The sequence below is a fragment of the Cavia porcellus genome, unplaced genomic scaffold (genome assembly GCF_034190915.1).
Source record: "Cavia porcellus strain 051 isolate PalLab524CR breed Dunkin Hartley unplaced genomic scaffold, mCavPor4.1 scaffold_17, whole genome shotgun sequence".
In the NCBI taxonomy this organism is placed as follows: domain Eukaryota; kingdom Metazoa; phylum Chordata; class Mammalia; order Rodentia; family Caviidae; genus Cavia; species Cavia porcellus.
The window spans coordinates 20,115,272-20,133,075 of record NW_026947500.1 but is presented as its reverse complement, the minus strand read 5'-3'; the positions used below and the strand labels follow the sequence as shown (position 1 = coordinate 20,133,075).

Here is a 17,804-nt window from a genome sequence, read left to right as displayed (position 1 = left end):
GCTTTAAACACACTCATTCCATCATACTTGCCAATGTCTGGAGTAGAATTGAAAATCCTCTTTTGTGATACTGCCTCAAAGTCCTGAATTAATTAAAACCACTTACTTGTCATGGTTCTTTGACTCTGAGGAAGAGACAGAAGTCACACAGTACAGATATTTTGAATGAAGTGGATGAGAGTCACCACGGTGTTTTGTGAGCCTATCCTTTGAATGGCACTTAGCAGCATCCATAACAGTATTTTTTATTTTATCTCAAGAGGCCTTCCAAAACTGCTTTGGAAAATAGCAACTGCAGTGGGATAAGTGTGGTCAAAAGGAAGAAGGAATGTTGAGGGGGACTAATGGCAATGTGTCCTTCACTGTAACCCCATTCTCCACATCCCTTTCCTCATCTTCGAGTTTGCCTTCCATTTTCCTACTGTCTCTCCTTCATTTTGGTCTGTTACCATATTGGATTTCTCATGTAAGAGTAACCACATGATATTTAACTGTGTTTGATTTGTTTTACCTTCCTTGATTTATTTCACCTTATGGTTTGAAGGTCTACCTATTTTCCTACAAATGACTAAATTTATGCTTCTTTATTGCTAAATGACACTGCAGTACGAATATGCCTCATTTTCTTTATACATTTGTCTGTTGATGAGCATCTAGGCTGTCTCCATAATTTACCCATTGTGAATTGTGCTTCTATAAACATGTGTCTCACTCTAATATGATGACATTAAGTCTTTCAGGAAGATACTTAAAAAGATATAACTAGACTAAATGAAATTTGTATTTTTAGTTTTTTGATGAATCTTCATCCTGATTTCCATAGTGTTTACTAGTTTACATTCTCAGCAACAATATAAGAAAGGTTATTTTTCTCCAACATCCTCACTAGAATTTATTGTTTTTGGAGTCCCTGATATTTCCCATTGTCTAGTTTCTTGAAGGGGAAACTTAAATATCTGGTTGGGGATCTGTTCTGGTTTGTGTATAGCTATACCCCCAAAGCCTCAAGCAGTGATAGTTTTTTAGGAGGCAGCTGAATCTAGAGTATATGATTGATTCATAGTGCAGTGCTGGGATTCAGAGTGCTGGGATTAAGGGTGTGTGATTGCTGGGTCAGTCTGCTGATTAGATTGGCACTGCCCTAGTCTTGGTAGACTGAATATAATAAAAGGCACAGGAAGAGGCTTGTCTTGCTTTCACTTGTTGCTTTTGCTGTCTTCTGCTGCCATGAACTGTTGCCCCTCTGCCATGAATCACCCTGCCGTGGAGGCACCTTGCCTTGGAGCCAGCCGTTAATTATGGACTGAAACCTATGCAAACTGTGAGCTGAATAAATCCTTTTTTTCTTTAACTTTGGACATTCGGTATTTTGTCTCAGCAAAGAGAGAAAAGTAACTAAGACAGGATCTTTGCTTTCTAACACACAAATTTTGAAATTACTAATTTAGCTCCAAGTACCTGTATGGCTTTAACTACAGCCCATAAATTTCTTTCATGTTTTTGTTTTTATTCACTTCAAAAATTTTCTATGAAACTTCCTTTTCTTCCCTAGGAGAAAATTTGTAATTTACAGATATTCTGTTTCTTTACGTAATTTTGTTTACTGATTTTTAAGTATACTTTTTTTGTGGCTCAGTATTGTCTTGTTTTTCCTCTTCTTTTATGTTTGTGAAGATTTGTCTTCCTTCCAGGGATGATGTGTCAGAACATGAATGTTTCATGTTCTGTGTATTATGTACTCAAGTTTTGGGGATCACACACCTTTTCTCTTCTACCTTAGGACTGGTTGCCTCTTTGGGTTTTTGTTGTAGTTTCCTTCCCCTAGCTTTTGTGAGTTGCCATCAGAGCCTTAAAACATGTTTGTTCTTGCCCTTACAGATTAAGAAATTCGTTCCATATGTTCAGTAAGAATGTGTTACTTTGTGGGATTTTGAAAGTGCTTTGTGTAGACCAATAATGAAATGGTCTTAAAATTACTCTTTATCTTTCCTGTGAGCTCCCCATTAATCTCATGGAGGGAAGTATTGTGAGCATGTGCAGTGCTTCTGTGAGTTTGTTAGCTCCCTGATCAGTCAGTCTCTGTGAAAGCACAGGAGGAATATTGCATCTTTTTGGGGACTATATTAACTTTTGTCAGAGAAGTTTTCTGATCTGTTAGACTACTTTTCTCAGTGCTTTAGCTAGATAGAACAGGCTTTCCTAATATGTGCCTTTTACCAGCTCTAGATAATTGGGACATATGGAAAGCAGAAAAAAAGCCTTAAAATTCTCCATTGTGCCATTGTTTAAGTCCTAAGGTCTACTCTTTCCATGTTATAATAATTTTTGTGTGTTTGTGAATCTGGTTTGTCTGTGAATTTTGAATTGTAACCATGGAGACCATGGAGAATTTTTCTACTCTGTTTTGGTTGGCACTGAAAAGAATATCTGCCTTTTTAAAACCATACATGTGAGGAAGGGCTAGGGAATATCTGGTGGTATGCGTCAATTATTTAAGCTTTGGAAACATGACCAGAAATAATAGAATAAAATAATAACAAGACATGACTTTTTTATCCATAAGAAGTATAAACTTTATAGGATAATTTCAATTTTTCTCATTTTAGGATACTACAGAGTTGAAGTCCACATCCAAGGAAATCAGGAAAAACAAGAGATGCTTCCAACACTGACTAAAGAACAGAAAGTTTTAGGAAAACCATTTAATCTGGGTATAGTTTCAGATTTTTTAGGAAAAATGCCCTCTAAATGTGACTCATGTGGAATGTACTTTCCAGTTATCTCTGAGTTCATTATTACTGAAGGAAGCTATTCAAGAAAGAAAGCTGATTCCATGAATGTGTGTGGAAAATTACAACTTGATATTAAACGTGAGGAAACGCACACTAAAGAGAAATCGCATGATTTTAGTAAAAATGAGAAAGTTCTTGATTATAAAAAAGATCACCCTCAGAAGTTTCAAATCTTGGAGAAGTCCACTCAACACAGTGACTATATGAAAGAGGGGAGTCTTCCAACAGGAGGGAAGTACTGTGAGGACGATGAATTTAGGAAAACGTGTGGTAAAACAACTCTGTTTGAATACAGGGTATCTGACATAAGGGAGAAGTGCTATGATCTTAATGAAAGTGGAGGATCCTGCAACAAAACCACCATTGTGGAATACAATAAAGTTCACATGCCAATAATAACACATAGTGATTGTAATGAAGATGGCATTAATTTCAGTACAAAGTCACCCTTTAGTCCATCTCAAAAACCTACTATAAGACAGAGGGCTTTAGATGGTAATAAATGTGAAGAAAATGTGGGTTACACCCCAGGCCATAAAGTATGGCTTGAAAAACAAACTGATAGCAACATCTTTGAGCATAATGGATGCACAGATATCTTGTATCAGAAATTAGACTTTATAGTACAAGACAAAACACCAGAAAAACATTTCCAATGTGATCTGTATGGGAAACATGAAAAATCTTTTTCTCAAGAAGCATATCTCATTCAGCATCAGAGGACCCACTCAAGACAGAACCCTTATGAATATGAGAAATCTGGGATACCATTACACTCACAGTCATATCCTATTCACCATACCCCATCTGGAGACCAGATGGAGTTCAAACTCTATGAAGGCAGTAAATGTGGAGAATCTTTCTGTCAGAAGTCAAACATCAGTGAGCATTTGAGAATTGGCTGTGAGGAATCTTACACATCTCCTGTCATGGAACAGCAGAGAACAGACACAGAGATGAGACTTTTTCAAGATAGAGATTATGGAGAAATATTCTGTATGATGGGACATCTGAAACAACATCAAAGAGTTTACTGAGGAGAGAAACCCCATGAATGCATTGAATGTGGGAAAACTTTTGCCAAGACATCACATCTTGGAGCACATTGAAGAATTCACACAGGTGAAAAACCCTATGAATGTATTGAATGTGGGAAAACTTTTTCTCACAAGACACATTTCAGTGCACATCAGAGAATTCATACAGGGGAAAATCTTATGATTGTAATGAATGTGGAAAAGCATTTGCTGATAATTCAACCCTTAGAGCTCATCAGAGAATTCATTCTGGAGAGAAACCGTATGAATGTAACAAATGTGGAAGATCTTTTGCCCATGTTTCTTATCTCAGAGCACATCAAAGAATTCACACAGGAGAAAAGCCCTATGAGTGTAATGAATGTGGAAGATCTTTTACCTATAATTCAACTTTCAGAGCATACCAGAGAGTTCACACAGGGGAAAAACCATATGAATGTAATGACTGTGAGAGATCGTTTACTCATAATTCAACTCTCAGAGTACATCAGAGAGTTCTCACAGGAGAGAAACCATATGAATGTAATGACTGTGAGAAGACTTTTGCTCATAATTCAGCTCTCAAGGCACATCAGAAAATTCACACAGGGGAGAAACTTTATGAATGTCATGAATGTAGGAAAGCTTTTTCCCAGAAAACACATCTCATTACCCATCAGAGAATTCATACTGGGGAGAAACCCTATGAATGCAGTGAATGTGGAAAAACTTTCTCTTAGAAATCATACCTCAGTGGTCATGAACGAACTCACATGGGGAAAAGCCCTATGAATGTAACACATGTAGGAAAACTTTTGTCTATAAGACAGCTCTCATAGTACATCAAAGAATTCACACAGGGGAGAAGCCCTATGAATGTAATGAATGTGGGAAAACTTTTTCTCAACTCACCTCTGTGCACATCAGAGAACTCATACAGGGGAAAAACCATATGAATGTAATGAATGTGGGAAAACATTTGCTGATGACTCAGCCCTCGGGGCACATCACAGAATTCACACAGGGGAAAACTCTATGAGTGTAATGAGTGTGGGAAAACTTTCTCAAAGATATCACATCTTAGAGTCCATCAGAGAACATGCACAGGGGAGAAACCCTATGAATGTAACAAATGTGGGAAAACAGTCTCTGAGAGGTCCTCTGTTAGTGCACATCAAAGGGTTCACATGGGAGAAGCCCTATGAATGTAATATATGTGGGAAACCATTTTCTTATAATTCAACTCTGAGTACATCAGAGGATTCATACAGGTATTAAATCCTATGGATGTAAGGCATGTGGGAAAACTTTCTCCCAGAAATCACATCTTCCTGCACACCAGAGAATTCACACAGGAGAAAAACCCTATGGATGTAATGAATGTGGTAAAGCTTTTGCCCAAAATTCAACTCTCAGAGTGCACCAGAGAAGTCACAGGGGAGAAACCCTATGAATGTGATAACTGTGGAAAAACTTTTGTTTGAAAAGCAGCTCTCAGAGTACACTGCATAAGAATGTACACCAAAGAAAACCTTAATGTGTAGTAAGTTTGAAAAATCCTTATGGGACTCATTGCTTGTACAATAGTGAAAAGCTCATATCATGTGCACTGGTTTAACAAAATTTCTGTCTTGTTCATCCAAGTGAGACTGGCCATGGAATGTGATGTTAATGAGATACTGTATTTAAGCCAAGCCCTTAAATTTCCTCACATTCTTCCTAATCCATTTTAAGATAGAATGAAGACTACCACAGCCAATTTGAATAGTGCATTCTGAGCACAAAGTGACAGAAACAACTGAATAACTGGAATTCTTTACCTTCATTTTCCACTTTATTTTTGTGCAACAATAAGTTTGTGTTCTGTTGAACTCTTAAAGACTTGATCTCTTGGTGAAATGCATATAATCTAGACCACTATTAAGAATGGCATGAAACCTGTCATTGTTTATGTCTCTGTCCCCCAGGCCTCATGAGTTTGCATTGAGTATTTGTGATTGGTTCATTGTCTAGTGCTTGGATTGATGGTGTCAGTGCTCCACCCACATAGGGGTGGAGCCAGGATGTGAGGTAATAGCAGGAAGAAGGTGTGTCTTGCTCTTTGCCAGTTCCTGTTTGCGGCTGCCATGAACTGCGGCCCAGCCATGCCCGCCTGCCTTGGAGTCAACTGAATGTGGACTGAAACCTCCAAAAACTGTAATAAATAAACCTTTCCTTTCCCAACTTTGGGCTTCAGGTATTTTGTCCCAGTGGCGAGCATAAAGTAACTAAGACAAAACCCTATGAAGAAAATGTCAGAAGACCTATAAAAATGTGTATCAGAGACTTCAACTGAGGAAGAAAATTCAGTATCCAAATAGACCTTCTCTATAACAATAATGATTAAATGATTACTATGGCTGGAATACATGCAAGCACACAAAATTATAATGAATAATTCAACAATGTTGTTGGATACATGACTAATATAGAAAAACTGCATTATTATAAACTCATTAGTGCATTAATCCAATGATGGGATTAGAGTTCCCATGATGCAGTCACCATCCAAAAGCTCTATCCTTTGAACACATGGGCATTTTGGTGGACATTTTAGATCTAAAGCATAACACATAGTATTAATTTCATCTTTATTGTCATAGAGAAGCACAATTAACAGTACAGTCAGTTCTGGACTCAATAGATTAATTTACTTGTGTGCATAGCGCCCCCATGAGCCATGCACCTTCCAAAAGGCCCACCTATAAACACATGAGAAATTGGGAAGATGTTTTAGAACTAAAACTTAACAACTAGCAATCACTTTACCTTTTCTGCCCTACAGAAGCAGGAAATTACTAATGCCAAATCAAAAGAGAAGAAATATAGAGTCTTGTTGATTTCCAATCAGACAGAAAAATGAGCTGCTTCTTCCTGTACATGGCAGACTATGAGAGAAGGAGATGAAAGGGTAGGAGGTGAATGGTTTTGTGATTGTTCATTGCCTAGTGCTGGGATTGGTGGTGTGAGCGCTGTGTCTGCCCAGGGGCGGGTAGCTGGCATACAATGTAAGGGAAGGAAGGAAGTGTACTTTCCCCTTTTTGCCCTTTTCACTCTTGTCACTTGTGACCACCATAAGCGGTTGCCTTTCCTTCCTTAATTTTGAGTGTTGGGTGTTCTGTGTTAGCAGCAAGAGAAAAGAAACTAAGACAACACCTTACAATAGTTAAAATTACAATAGTTAAATAAGTTATCTGAATATGTGGGTGTATTATGGTAGAGAAGTGATTAAGCATTTAAATAATCCTGTCAAAGCTACTCAATCCAGGAATCAAGTAAGATGAGAGTTTGGAGAGTACACAGTGGAAAGTATGTGGTACGCATCAGCAAAGGGAAGTGATACTGCCTCTAAGCATGCTGAGGGATAACCAGTGCGATACATACAGCACACACTTTGAAGGTAAGTGTCACAAACCATCTGGGATTAAGATCAGATTAATATGTCACCTAAGGACCTAATTAGTAATGCAGCAGAGAAACCAATATAAGTCAGCTAACTCCTTACCCTCACAATATGAGGTTGTATGGGCCCTCGGTGCCCAATTACTATCTTGGGAGACATTACGTAGAAGATACGAGAGTCTGAAACATGTCATCTATTGGAAAAGAGACTTATCTTAAAGAGAGGGGAGTATACTCAGACAAACCCGAATTGAAGAACACTCTACAAAATCTGACATAAGATCATCAGACGTGGGTGGTCATAAAAATTAGCACAGATCAGTGGAGACTACAGTATCATAACAATTAGGTGCAGTATAGTATCCTGAATGGGATGATGGGATAGGAAATAGTGGGATAAAAACACGTGGAATGTGAAAATTTTTTTTACTGTAACAGTATTAGTTATGAAAAATGTACCAGTAATATGACAATAGGAAAAACTGGGTGAGGAGAATATAGGAACCATTGCTATAATTTTTAAACTTTTTTCTTTTTTTATTATTTAAAGAGAGAAAAAAAAAAGAAAGGAAATAAAACAGCAGTAAAAGAGTACAAATAATACAGAATTTCAAGGAAAAAATACAGTAAGATCACTAGTTAATAGGTTACATATTGTCATCTTTGAAATAGTTGTTCAAATTATAAAATTAAAGCATGTAAAGTGAACATTCATACAATGAGATTGCACACAATGCCGATCAATGATCCAACAACAGTTCAGTAATACAGATTTCCATCCTACACACTCAAACATACATGCAGTTATATCCCTTAGACCATCTTCCTTTCCTCTCTTTTTGATAACAATTATACTTTTTGGGTTTTTTACTCCAAATTTTTAAACTTTTAATAAAATTTTACATTTTCATTAACACTTCAGATTGTCAATTCATTTACATTTTTTCTGAAAATTGTAGAAAAGCACGTACTTTGGCCTCCATTTTTCTTTGTGTACTGAGGCATATGTTCAGGTTGTACCAAGATGTCAAGACCAAGGAGGGGCCAAAATATACCCTGAGCTGCTGGCACCTTCCTGCCAGGTATAATGACAGTCCTTGGTGTTTCAGCTTGATGATGTGACAAAACTCTTATCAAGGTGGCTCTTATTCTTGGCTCTTTTTGGCAGATGTCACAAAATTGATAACCATGTAGCTTCAAAGAAATTATTCTCCAATGACTGCTAAACAAACATATGCCATCATTTAGTTCCTCAGTATTCCTTCCTATAATATAAACAAGATACAGGGACTAGTAAAATGTTTACAAAAAAGTCATCTGACTCATGTTCACTGTCAGATTAAACTTGGAGAAAGCAACATGCCTAGGGATAAGAGAATTTTTTTGTGGTCAAGGTTTCGAAACTGATTTTACTTCCTTTATGCTGAACAAACCATTAGCTGAATATGATGCAAGTTTAACCAGTGTTATGCGATGGTGAACTTTTAGGAATGAGTGCTCAAACTGCCACCCCAAGCCCATTTACTTACCACAAAGTGCAAACATTACTCTTAAACCTGAATACTGATGTCTTAGTTTAGAAAAAACAACTACAGCAACATATTTCTCTTTAAAAAAATAACACTCAGGGGCTGGGGATTTAGCTCAGCGGCATAAGCACCTGCCTTGCAAGCAGGCAGTCGTGAGTTTGATTCCTGGTACCGATAAAAAAGAAAAAGACAAAAAAAATTTGAAAAAAAATAACACTCATGACAGTTTTGCCACCATTGCATCAAGATGAGTTATCTCTCTGGCATGCATTCTGCTCTGATCATTCTGACAGCTGCCTTTTGGACAACAGTTTTCCCACAGTTTTCACATTTTTCCACATCTGTTACATTCATAGAGTTTCTCCTCTGAGCAGGTTCAGATACAGACCTGCCTTGGACAAAATTTTCTCACATTCATTACATTGACAGGATCTCTCCAATGTGATTTCTGTGATGAACCTTGGATCTTGAGTTACCAGCATAAGCTTTCCCACATTCATTTGGTTTTCCCACGTGAATTCTCTGATAGCCTAGAGGTGAGTTGAGAAAAGTTTTCCCATATTCACCACATTCATAGGACTTCTGCTTGTGTGAATTCGCTGATGCACTACAAGAGTTTCCTACAGACAGAAGTATTCCCATGTTACATATGTACACAAAGGATTGAATTCCTTGATGTACTCAAAGGATTGAGATACAAAATATTTCCACATTTATCACATTCATAGCGTCTCTCCCCTGTGTGAACTATCTGGGGTACTATGAGAACTGAAATTTGGGACAATGCTTTCCCGCATTCATTACACTTACAGAGTTTCTCCCGTGTGACTTCTGCAATGTACACTAAATTGTGACTCCTAGGAGAGTGTTTTCCCACATTCATAGGATTTAATGGTTTTGTGAATTCTGGGGCATTGCTTGAGAGTTGAATTAAAGCAAATAGTTTTCATAGGTATTGCATTCACAGGCTTCTCTGTGTGAACACTCTAATATGCACAAATATATGAACTCTGAGAGAAAGATTTCTCACATTCACTATACTCATAGGATTTTTCCCATGTGTGGGTTCTCAAATGGGATCTAAGTGGTGATTTCTGGGAAAAGTTTTCTCACATTCATTATATACACCGAGTTTTCCCCCTCTGTGAATTCTGTGATGTCCCTGCGGGTTGAGTTATCAGCAAGTTTTCCCACATTCATTCACTTTCTCCTCTGTTAATTATCTGATGTGTGCAAAGGTGTGTTTTTTGAGAATACATTTTCCCATATATATTACATTCATAGGGTTTCTCTTTTGGGGGAATTCTTTGATGTAGAATGAGAGCTGTTTTACAGACATAAGTGTTCCCACACGTTACATTTATATGACATTTTCCCTGTGTGAATTCTTTGGGTGTATCCAGAGGGCTTACTTGTATAAGAATTCCTATATTTATCACAAGAATACAACTTTTCCCCTGTGTGGATTCTCTGATGTACTGTGAGAACTGAAATTTGGGGAAAAGTTTTCCCACACTCATTATATTTACAGGGTTTCTCCCCAGTGTGAAATTCTCTTGTGTGTACTAAGGAGTGGTTTCTATGAGAAAAATTTCCCACATTCATTACATTCATAGGATACCTTTGTGGATTCTGTGGTGTCATCTGAGGGCTGAAAGCAATGGTTCCCCACATACATTACATTCATAGGACTTCTCCCATGTGAACTGATGTGTGCTAATGTATGACCTCTGAGAAAAAATTTTCTTTTCTTTTTTTTTTTTTTGTTTTTGTCTTTTTCCTTTTTATCAGTACCGGGGATCGAACTCACGACTGCCTGCTTTCAAGGCAGGCGCTTATGCCGCTGAGCTAAATCCCCAGCCCCGAGAAAATTTTCTTATTACCTTTATATTTAATGGGTGCAGATTCATATGTAATGGATGAAAATTTTCAGAAGTGCTCTAAGAGTGATTGGTGGGAGAAAGGTTCCCCACATTCGTTATATACAGGGGGCTTCTTCCCTATGCAAATTTGGTGATGTGACCCGAGGGCTGAGTTACCAGTAAAATTTTTCCACATTCATCACATTCATAGGGTTTCTCCACTGTGTGAACTCTCCTATATGCTCTGAAGGCTGAGTTACATGTAAAAAATATTCTACATTTGTAACATACATAGGGTTTTGTCCCCTGTGAATTCGCTGTGTTTTCAGAACACAAATATAGGCAAAAGATACCACATATTCATTACACTTGTAGAGCTCTTCTCCTATGTGAATTCTTCATGTGTTCTAAGGATCAGGAAATATTTTTCCATTCATGACATCCATAGGGGTTCAGCTGTGCCTGGGTTCTCTGATGTGCACTGAGATGTATCTTGTGAGAGTTTGCCCACGTTCAGTATATTCACATGGGTTTTCACCTGTGTGAGTTCTCTGACGTGCTCTGAGATATGCTATCTTGGCAAAATTTTCCTATATTCTATACATTCATGAGATTTCTCCACTTTGTGAACTTTGATGTTTTCTGAAATGTCCCATCATGGAGAATGTTTGCCAGTAATCACTAAACTGAAAGAATGTTATCTCTGTGTTTGTTCACTGGAGTTCTGTGAGAGGGGATTCCTTGCAACCAATTCTCAAATGCTCACCAAGGTTTGACTTCTAACAGAAAGGCTGCTCACACTGGTTGCATTCAAAAAGGTTGAACACAATCTGGCCTTCAGTGTACTGAACAAAGCATGACTGTAAATGGAGTAATTTACCAGATTCTTCATATTTATAAGGGCTCTCAGTCAGTCCTTTGATGCTGAATGAGATATGTTGTCTGGAAATGGATTTCTTACATTTGCCATAAAAATCAGATTGGTTGACTTTCTCCTGAGTTCTGTGATGTACTGTAAGATCTAATTTCTGGTAGAACATATCTGTACATTGATTATATTCATAGATATTATTACCAGATTTTTTTCAGTGTGAGTTTAATATCAAGTTGCAATTTATCACACATATTCATGGAATCTGCCTTCTTTCTTGAACAGATTTCTTCACTAATAATGAACTCAGAAACAACTGGAAAATCCATGTCACATGAATCACATTTCCAGGGTATTTTTTCTGAAAATCTGAAGCTATACTAAGATTAAAAGGTTTCCCTAAAACCTTCTGCACTTCTGTCAGTGTTTTATCTTCTGTTAATAATGCTTGCCCTAGAAGCTTCTCTTGTTTTTCCTGGTTACCTTGGATGTGGACATCTAATGTGTAATATGCTAAAATGAGAAAATATATTTCATAAATCTTGCACTTGCAATGGAAAAGCACTGATTCCTATGTTTTGTTATTTAATTTTATTATTTCTGTTCTGTTTCCAAAGGTTCAAAAACTCATGCACACAGTCAGATATTGCCTTGCCCATTCATCAGGAATATGGTTTTAAAAAGCCAGGTATTATTTTCAGTGCCAACGAAAGAAGTAGCCCCTTTCCTTCCAGTCTTCCCTGTCACGATTCAAAATCCACAGAAGAAGCAGATTCTTATAAATTCTTACAAAATGAAAGAGTGGACCACAGGACTTAAGAAATGGCACAGTGGACAATTCCCAGGCTTAACTCTCTACTTCCGTATGTTTGGTACGCTGTGCTAAAGAAGCCAATAATCTGGAGCTGGTAACAGGTCCAGGAAAGAAATTTTCAAGGAAAGCCCATTCTTTCTAGCCAGAGGACTAAGAAAAAGTGGTCTATCAGATTAGACAACTTTCCTGACAAAATTTAACACACTCAAGCCCCAAAAAGCTGCAATTTTCTCTCTGTGCTTCCATAGACCCTGCACAGGGAGCTGAGAAAGACTCAGAACATTTGCACACTCTCATAATATATAGGGAGTTCACCGGAAAGATGACGAATCTTAAGAAACTTTCATACCTGGGATATGCAAGCCACTATCAAAATCCCACCGAGGAACACACTCTTATTGGATGCATGGAACAAATGTCTTAATCTGCAAGAAAGAGAACAAACATGTTTTAGGCACTGCTGGCAATTCAAAAGAGCTACGGGGAGAAAACAGCAACAACAAAAAACCCAAGAGCTAGGAATACACGATAGACCCAGTCCTGCATGTAGGCACATGGCAGTATGGGGACCAGGTCCTCCGCATGACTGCTAGCCACCAGCCTCCCGCCTCAGTCACCCAGGCAACCAGAGGAGCCGTCTCTGTCCGTGGGAGGCGATAGGGTAGCGCAGGGCGCACGGAGTCCAGCCAAGGCGCTCTGAACCGCACCGCGGCTCTTCCTACAAGTTCCCGCTTCCCAAAGGCAGCCACCTTCCCCGGCCTGGGCGGGCGCATGCGCGCGCGGGGCCGGGAGGCGGGGCGGGGCCGAATATGCACATGCGCACTGTGGCCGCAGGGAGCCTTCCCACAATGCTGCGCGGCCTGAAGGTCTGAGTTACTGGCTCCCCGAGGCACTGTCTCCTGAGAAGTCAAATTTTTATCCCTCAGGATTTAGCAGGTGGGAGAAATGAAAGGATAGGCATGTGACAATATACCAAGGCTACAGGATTTCTGTCTTGTTAGAAAATAAAAAGCTGTGCTCAGATTTTACAGTTAGAGAAACACAAATCTGACCAAACATTAGAAAAATTAAGAAAATTTACTGATACTGTTTATAAGGGTCATATAAGTATCTAGACAATGTAGAAAAGTTTTATTTTGAACGGATATATGCGAAATGCCAGGCTCGTGGGGCACCCTTGTAATTCCAGAATCCGCGAGGCTGAGCAGCATTGCAGTGTTGGCCGAATCTGGGCTGCCTAATGATTTAACGACCGTCTCCAAATATAGTATTTAAAAAGAGGTGGGAATGTAGCTCAGCAGGAAAGCCCAGCATTCAGGCTTTAATCCTGTAAACCAGGCAAGGAAGCAACCAACCAACAAAACCCCAGAAAAGATATATAATTGTAATTTAAGGTAGGAGTTTGAAATAATTCAAGAAAACAGGGCAAATATGACATTTAACATTGTCAAATGTGTGTAAGATATGCATCTGATCCTCATTTTACTATTTTCTACTATATTGTGTCATACATACGCACAGGAACGGTTACACAGTAACGGCCTTTGAGGTAATTCAGGGGAAAGCAAAGCAGAGAAACTATCATCTCTCCAGAAATGCACCGTTAGATCCAGAGCTGCCAAGACAAGTGAAGGTACATACAGTGTCTCTTTATGAATGAAGTTAAGATACAGAAAAAATACTAGAAAGCAAAAATGTAACATCTGTGATCACCTGGGTTTATCTGATGATCACCTAAGGGGGAGAAGATTGGTGTTTAAAATTAGACATGTAGCTATGCCTGCGAACCAAAATAAGAAAATGATTACTGTTTCAGCCTTGCATTTTCAAGAGGAAATGGTACTTGAAATTTAACATGTACAGTCACCTGACTTTGTAACAAAATAGATGCGTGCACAAGTTGTTTTAAAATAGACATTGTTGGGCTGGGGATTTCGCTCAGCGGCATAAGCACCTGCCTGACAAGTCTAAGGGTGTGAGTTCGATCCCCAGTACCAAAAAAAAAAAAAAAAAAAAAAAAAAGACATTGTTAAGAATAGTTACTGAAAAGTTTGACTAGAAAGCAGAAAATATCCCCCAGAACCTTCTCTCATCACCAAATACAGGTTCTTCTGTTAACATATTGTAGAATGAGGTATATGTTGTACAGTTTTCAGTTCATAGCTTCCGTATCATTCACTCTGTTGTGCCATGCTATGGGGTTTATCAGATCCAAAACCCATAAAAGTGTAATTTCCTATACTTAGTGAGGTAATGATATTCACCATAACTGTATTACACAATTGTCCTGTGCTCTACCTATTCACCCTCTTCTTAACTCCTGACAAACACTTTGCTTTTAACCATTTTTTTCCAGACTGTCATGTCATTAGACAGTTGGACCCATGCAATATGTATCCTAAGACTGGTTTTGTGAATTCAATCTCTTTCCATTGTTTTTAGGACTTGATAGCTCACTTTAAAGAAAATCTTAGAAATTCTAGCTTAGGAATATACCACAGTCTATCCACTCATCTACAGAACTACATCTTTACTGCTCTCGAATGTTTGCAATTATGTGTAAACTGCTATAAATGTGTACACAGGATTTAACTTTCACTCTGTTTTGAAATAAATTGGGGCAATATCAAGGCATACAAGGGCTGGATTTTACAGAGAAGTGATATTTAATTTTATTTAGGAGTTATTGTTGAGCTGTCCTCCAAAGTGACAGTAGTTTGCATTCCATCAAACAATGAGCATGTATCCTATGACCAGTGCTTAGTACTTTCATTGCTTCACATTTTGGTCCTTTCAGTATGAAATTTTCATAATTTGAAATCTCATATTAACACATGATTCTAGTTTTTTCATGTTCTTATTTTACCATAACGTTTTGTTGGCAAGGTTTGTATTCAGTTTTTTCATCCATTTTTATTGAATCATTTTTGTATTGTTGAATTTGAAGTGTTCTTCATTTTTTAAAAATTTTATTTAAAGAAAACAATAAAAGGGTACAAGTGATACAGAATTTAAAAGATAAACAGTAAGAAATCACTAGTTAATAGATTACATATTGTCATCTTAGAAATTGTTGTTCAAGTTACAAAATTAAAGCATATAAAGTGGACATTCAAACAGTGAGACTGCAAACAGTTGTGTTCAATAATCCAACAAAAACCTAGTAATATGGTCATCTATCTTACACACTTAAACACACTTGCAGTTGTATCCTTTAGAGCACTTTCTTTTCCTCTCTTTTTTACAATAACATTTACACATTTTGGGTTACTCCCACAGTTCTTAATACTTTTTTTTTAGAAGAGAATAAAACCAAATGTGACAAAACAAAGCAGTCAGTCAAAACAAAGGATGGACATAGTACATGATGTAAAAACAGAATACAAGGTAATCAACAATGGTTACCATAATGCCTCTTGCTACCTTAAAAAGAATTGCTTTTATCATGAGGTATAATAAAATTATACAGTACAAAACAGTATAGAACAAAACCAATAAAACCTAAGCATTGGAGACATTGCAGGACTTCAAAAGAAGATAGTAGTTAAACCAGAATGGGAATCATAGTGAATCATATTGCCTTCAAGGTAGTTGCCTATACCCTCAAACTCGATACTATCAAACAGAACAGAATGACCATGATCAAGTGGGATTCATCCCAGGCATGCAGAGATGGTTCAATATATGCAAATAAATAAATGTAATCCACCATATCAATAAAGCCAAAAGTAAGAATCACATGATCATTTCTATAGATGCAGAAAAAGCTTTTGATAAGGTCCAATATTCATTTATGGTAAGAACTTTACAGAAAATTAAAATAGACGGTCTTTACCTCAATATAATAAAGGCCATCTACAACAAACCAAGAGCCAGTATCATACTAAATGGCCAATGTCTTAGTTACTTTTTACTTGTTGCTGAGACAAAATACCTGAAGCCCAAGTTGGGAAAGGAAAGATTTATTTCTTACAATTTTTGGAGGTTTCAGTCCACACTCAGTTGGCTCCAAGGCAGGTGGGCATGGCTGGGCCACAGTTCATGGCAGCTGCAAACAGCAAGCAGGAACCAGCAAAGAGAGACACACCTCTTTCCTGCCATTGCCTTACATCCTAGCTCCACCCTATGTGGGTGTAGCACTGACACCATCAATCCAAGCACTAGACAGTGAACCATCACAAATGCACAATGCAAACTCATGAGGCCTGGGGGCCACAGAGATAAACCATGACAGCCAAAAACTGAAAGCCTTTACTTTAAAATCAGGCACAAGACAAGGATGTGCCTTATCACCGCTCCTATTTAATATAAGTACTGGAAATACTAGCCAGAGCAATTAGACAAGAGAGAGACATAAAAAGGGTAAAGACAGGAAAAGAAGTTAAATTATCATTGTTTGCAGATGACATGATACTCTACATAGAAGACCCAAAACTCCATTGAAAGACTCTTAGATATAATAAATAAATTCAGTAATGTAGCTGGATCAAAAATCAATACTCAAAAATCAATAGCATTCCTATACACTAATAACAAAATCACTGAGAGAAATAAAAGAAGCCACATTCTTCACACTAGCAACCAAAAAAATTTCTCTCACGAAAGAAGTGAAAGACCTATACAGGGAAAATTATAATACACTGAAAAAAGAAATTGAAGAGGATCTCAGAAAATGGAAAGACATCCCTTGCTCATGGATAGGAAGAATAAATATTGTGAAAATGGCCATTCTCCCAAAACTGTTATACAGATTCAATGCAATCCCAATAAAAATACCATCAACATACCTCATAGATCTTGAGAAATCACTCCTAAAATTCATCTCGAGAGAGAAGAGACCTAGAATAGCAAAGACAGTTCTAAGCAACAAAGGCAAGGCAGAAGGCATCACAATCCCTGACTTGAAGTTATACTACAAAGCAACCGTAGTAAAATCAACATGGTACTGGAATCAAAACAGAACCAAAGATAAATGGAATAGATTAGAAGATACAACCACAACTACAAACACACTCAACCACCTTATCTTTGATAAAGGGGCCAAAAAGGTTCATTGGAAGAATGACAGTCTCTTTAATAAATATTGTTGGAAAAACTGGCTCTCCATATGCCGAAAACTAAAACTAGACCCATGCCTATCACCATGTACTAAATTAAAATCTAAATGGATCAAAGATCTGAATATGAAAACAGAAACACTAAATCTATTGGAAGACAAATTGGGTAAAAACCTTGAAGACATAGGGGTAAGAAGAGAATTCATGAACAGGACTCAAACCGCACGGGAAATACTTCCCAGAATCAATAACTGGAATCACCTCTTACTAAAAAATTTCTGCATGTTGAAAGAAATATCCAACATAGTGAAAAGAAAACCCAAAAACTGGGAAAAAATCTTAGTGACCTGTGCCTCAGACAAAGGACTTCTGTCTAAAACATGTAAAGAATTAAAAAAAATCAAACCCCCAAAATTCAAAGT

General features: G+C 37.7%; 1 protein-coding gene and 1 long non-coding RNA gene across 4 annotated transcripts in view; one reads left to right on the top strand and one right to left on the bottom strand.

Annotated features, from left to right (window-relative positions):
• Positions 1-17,804, top strand: part of LOC100725022 (contactin-associated protein-like 3) — a 233,507-nt gene that overhangs the window by 10,182 nt on the left and 205,521 nt on the right. The window lies entirely within an intron of this gene.
• On the bottom strand, positions 7,766-13,098 carry LOC111756296 (uncharacterized). Of its 2 annotated transcripts, XR_010040053.1 has the most exons (3): positions 12,943-13,098; positions 12,675-12,750; positions 7,766-9,398 (listed from the first exon to the last, which is right to left on the bottom strand). It is a non-coding gene; the product is annotated as an uncharacterized LOC111756296 (long non-coding RNA). The 2 variants fall into 2 exon arrangements; XR_010040052.1 differs by having other exon boundaries at positions 12,675-13,098.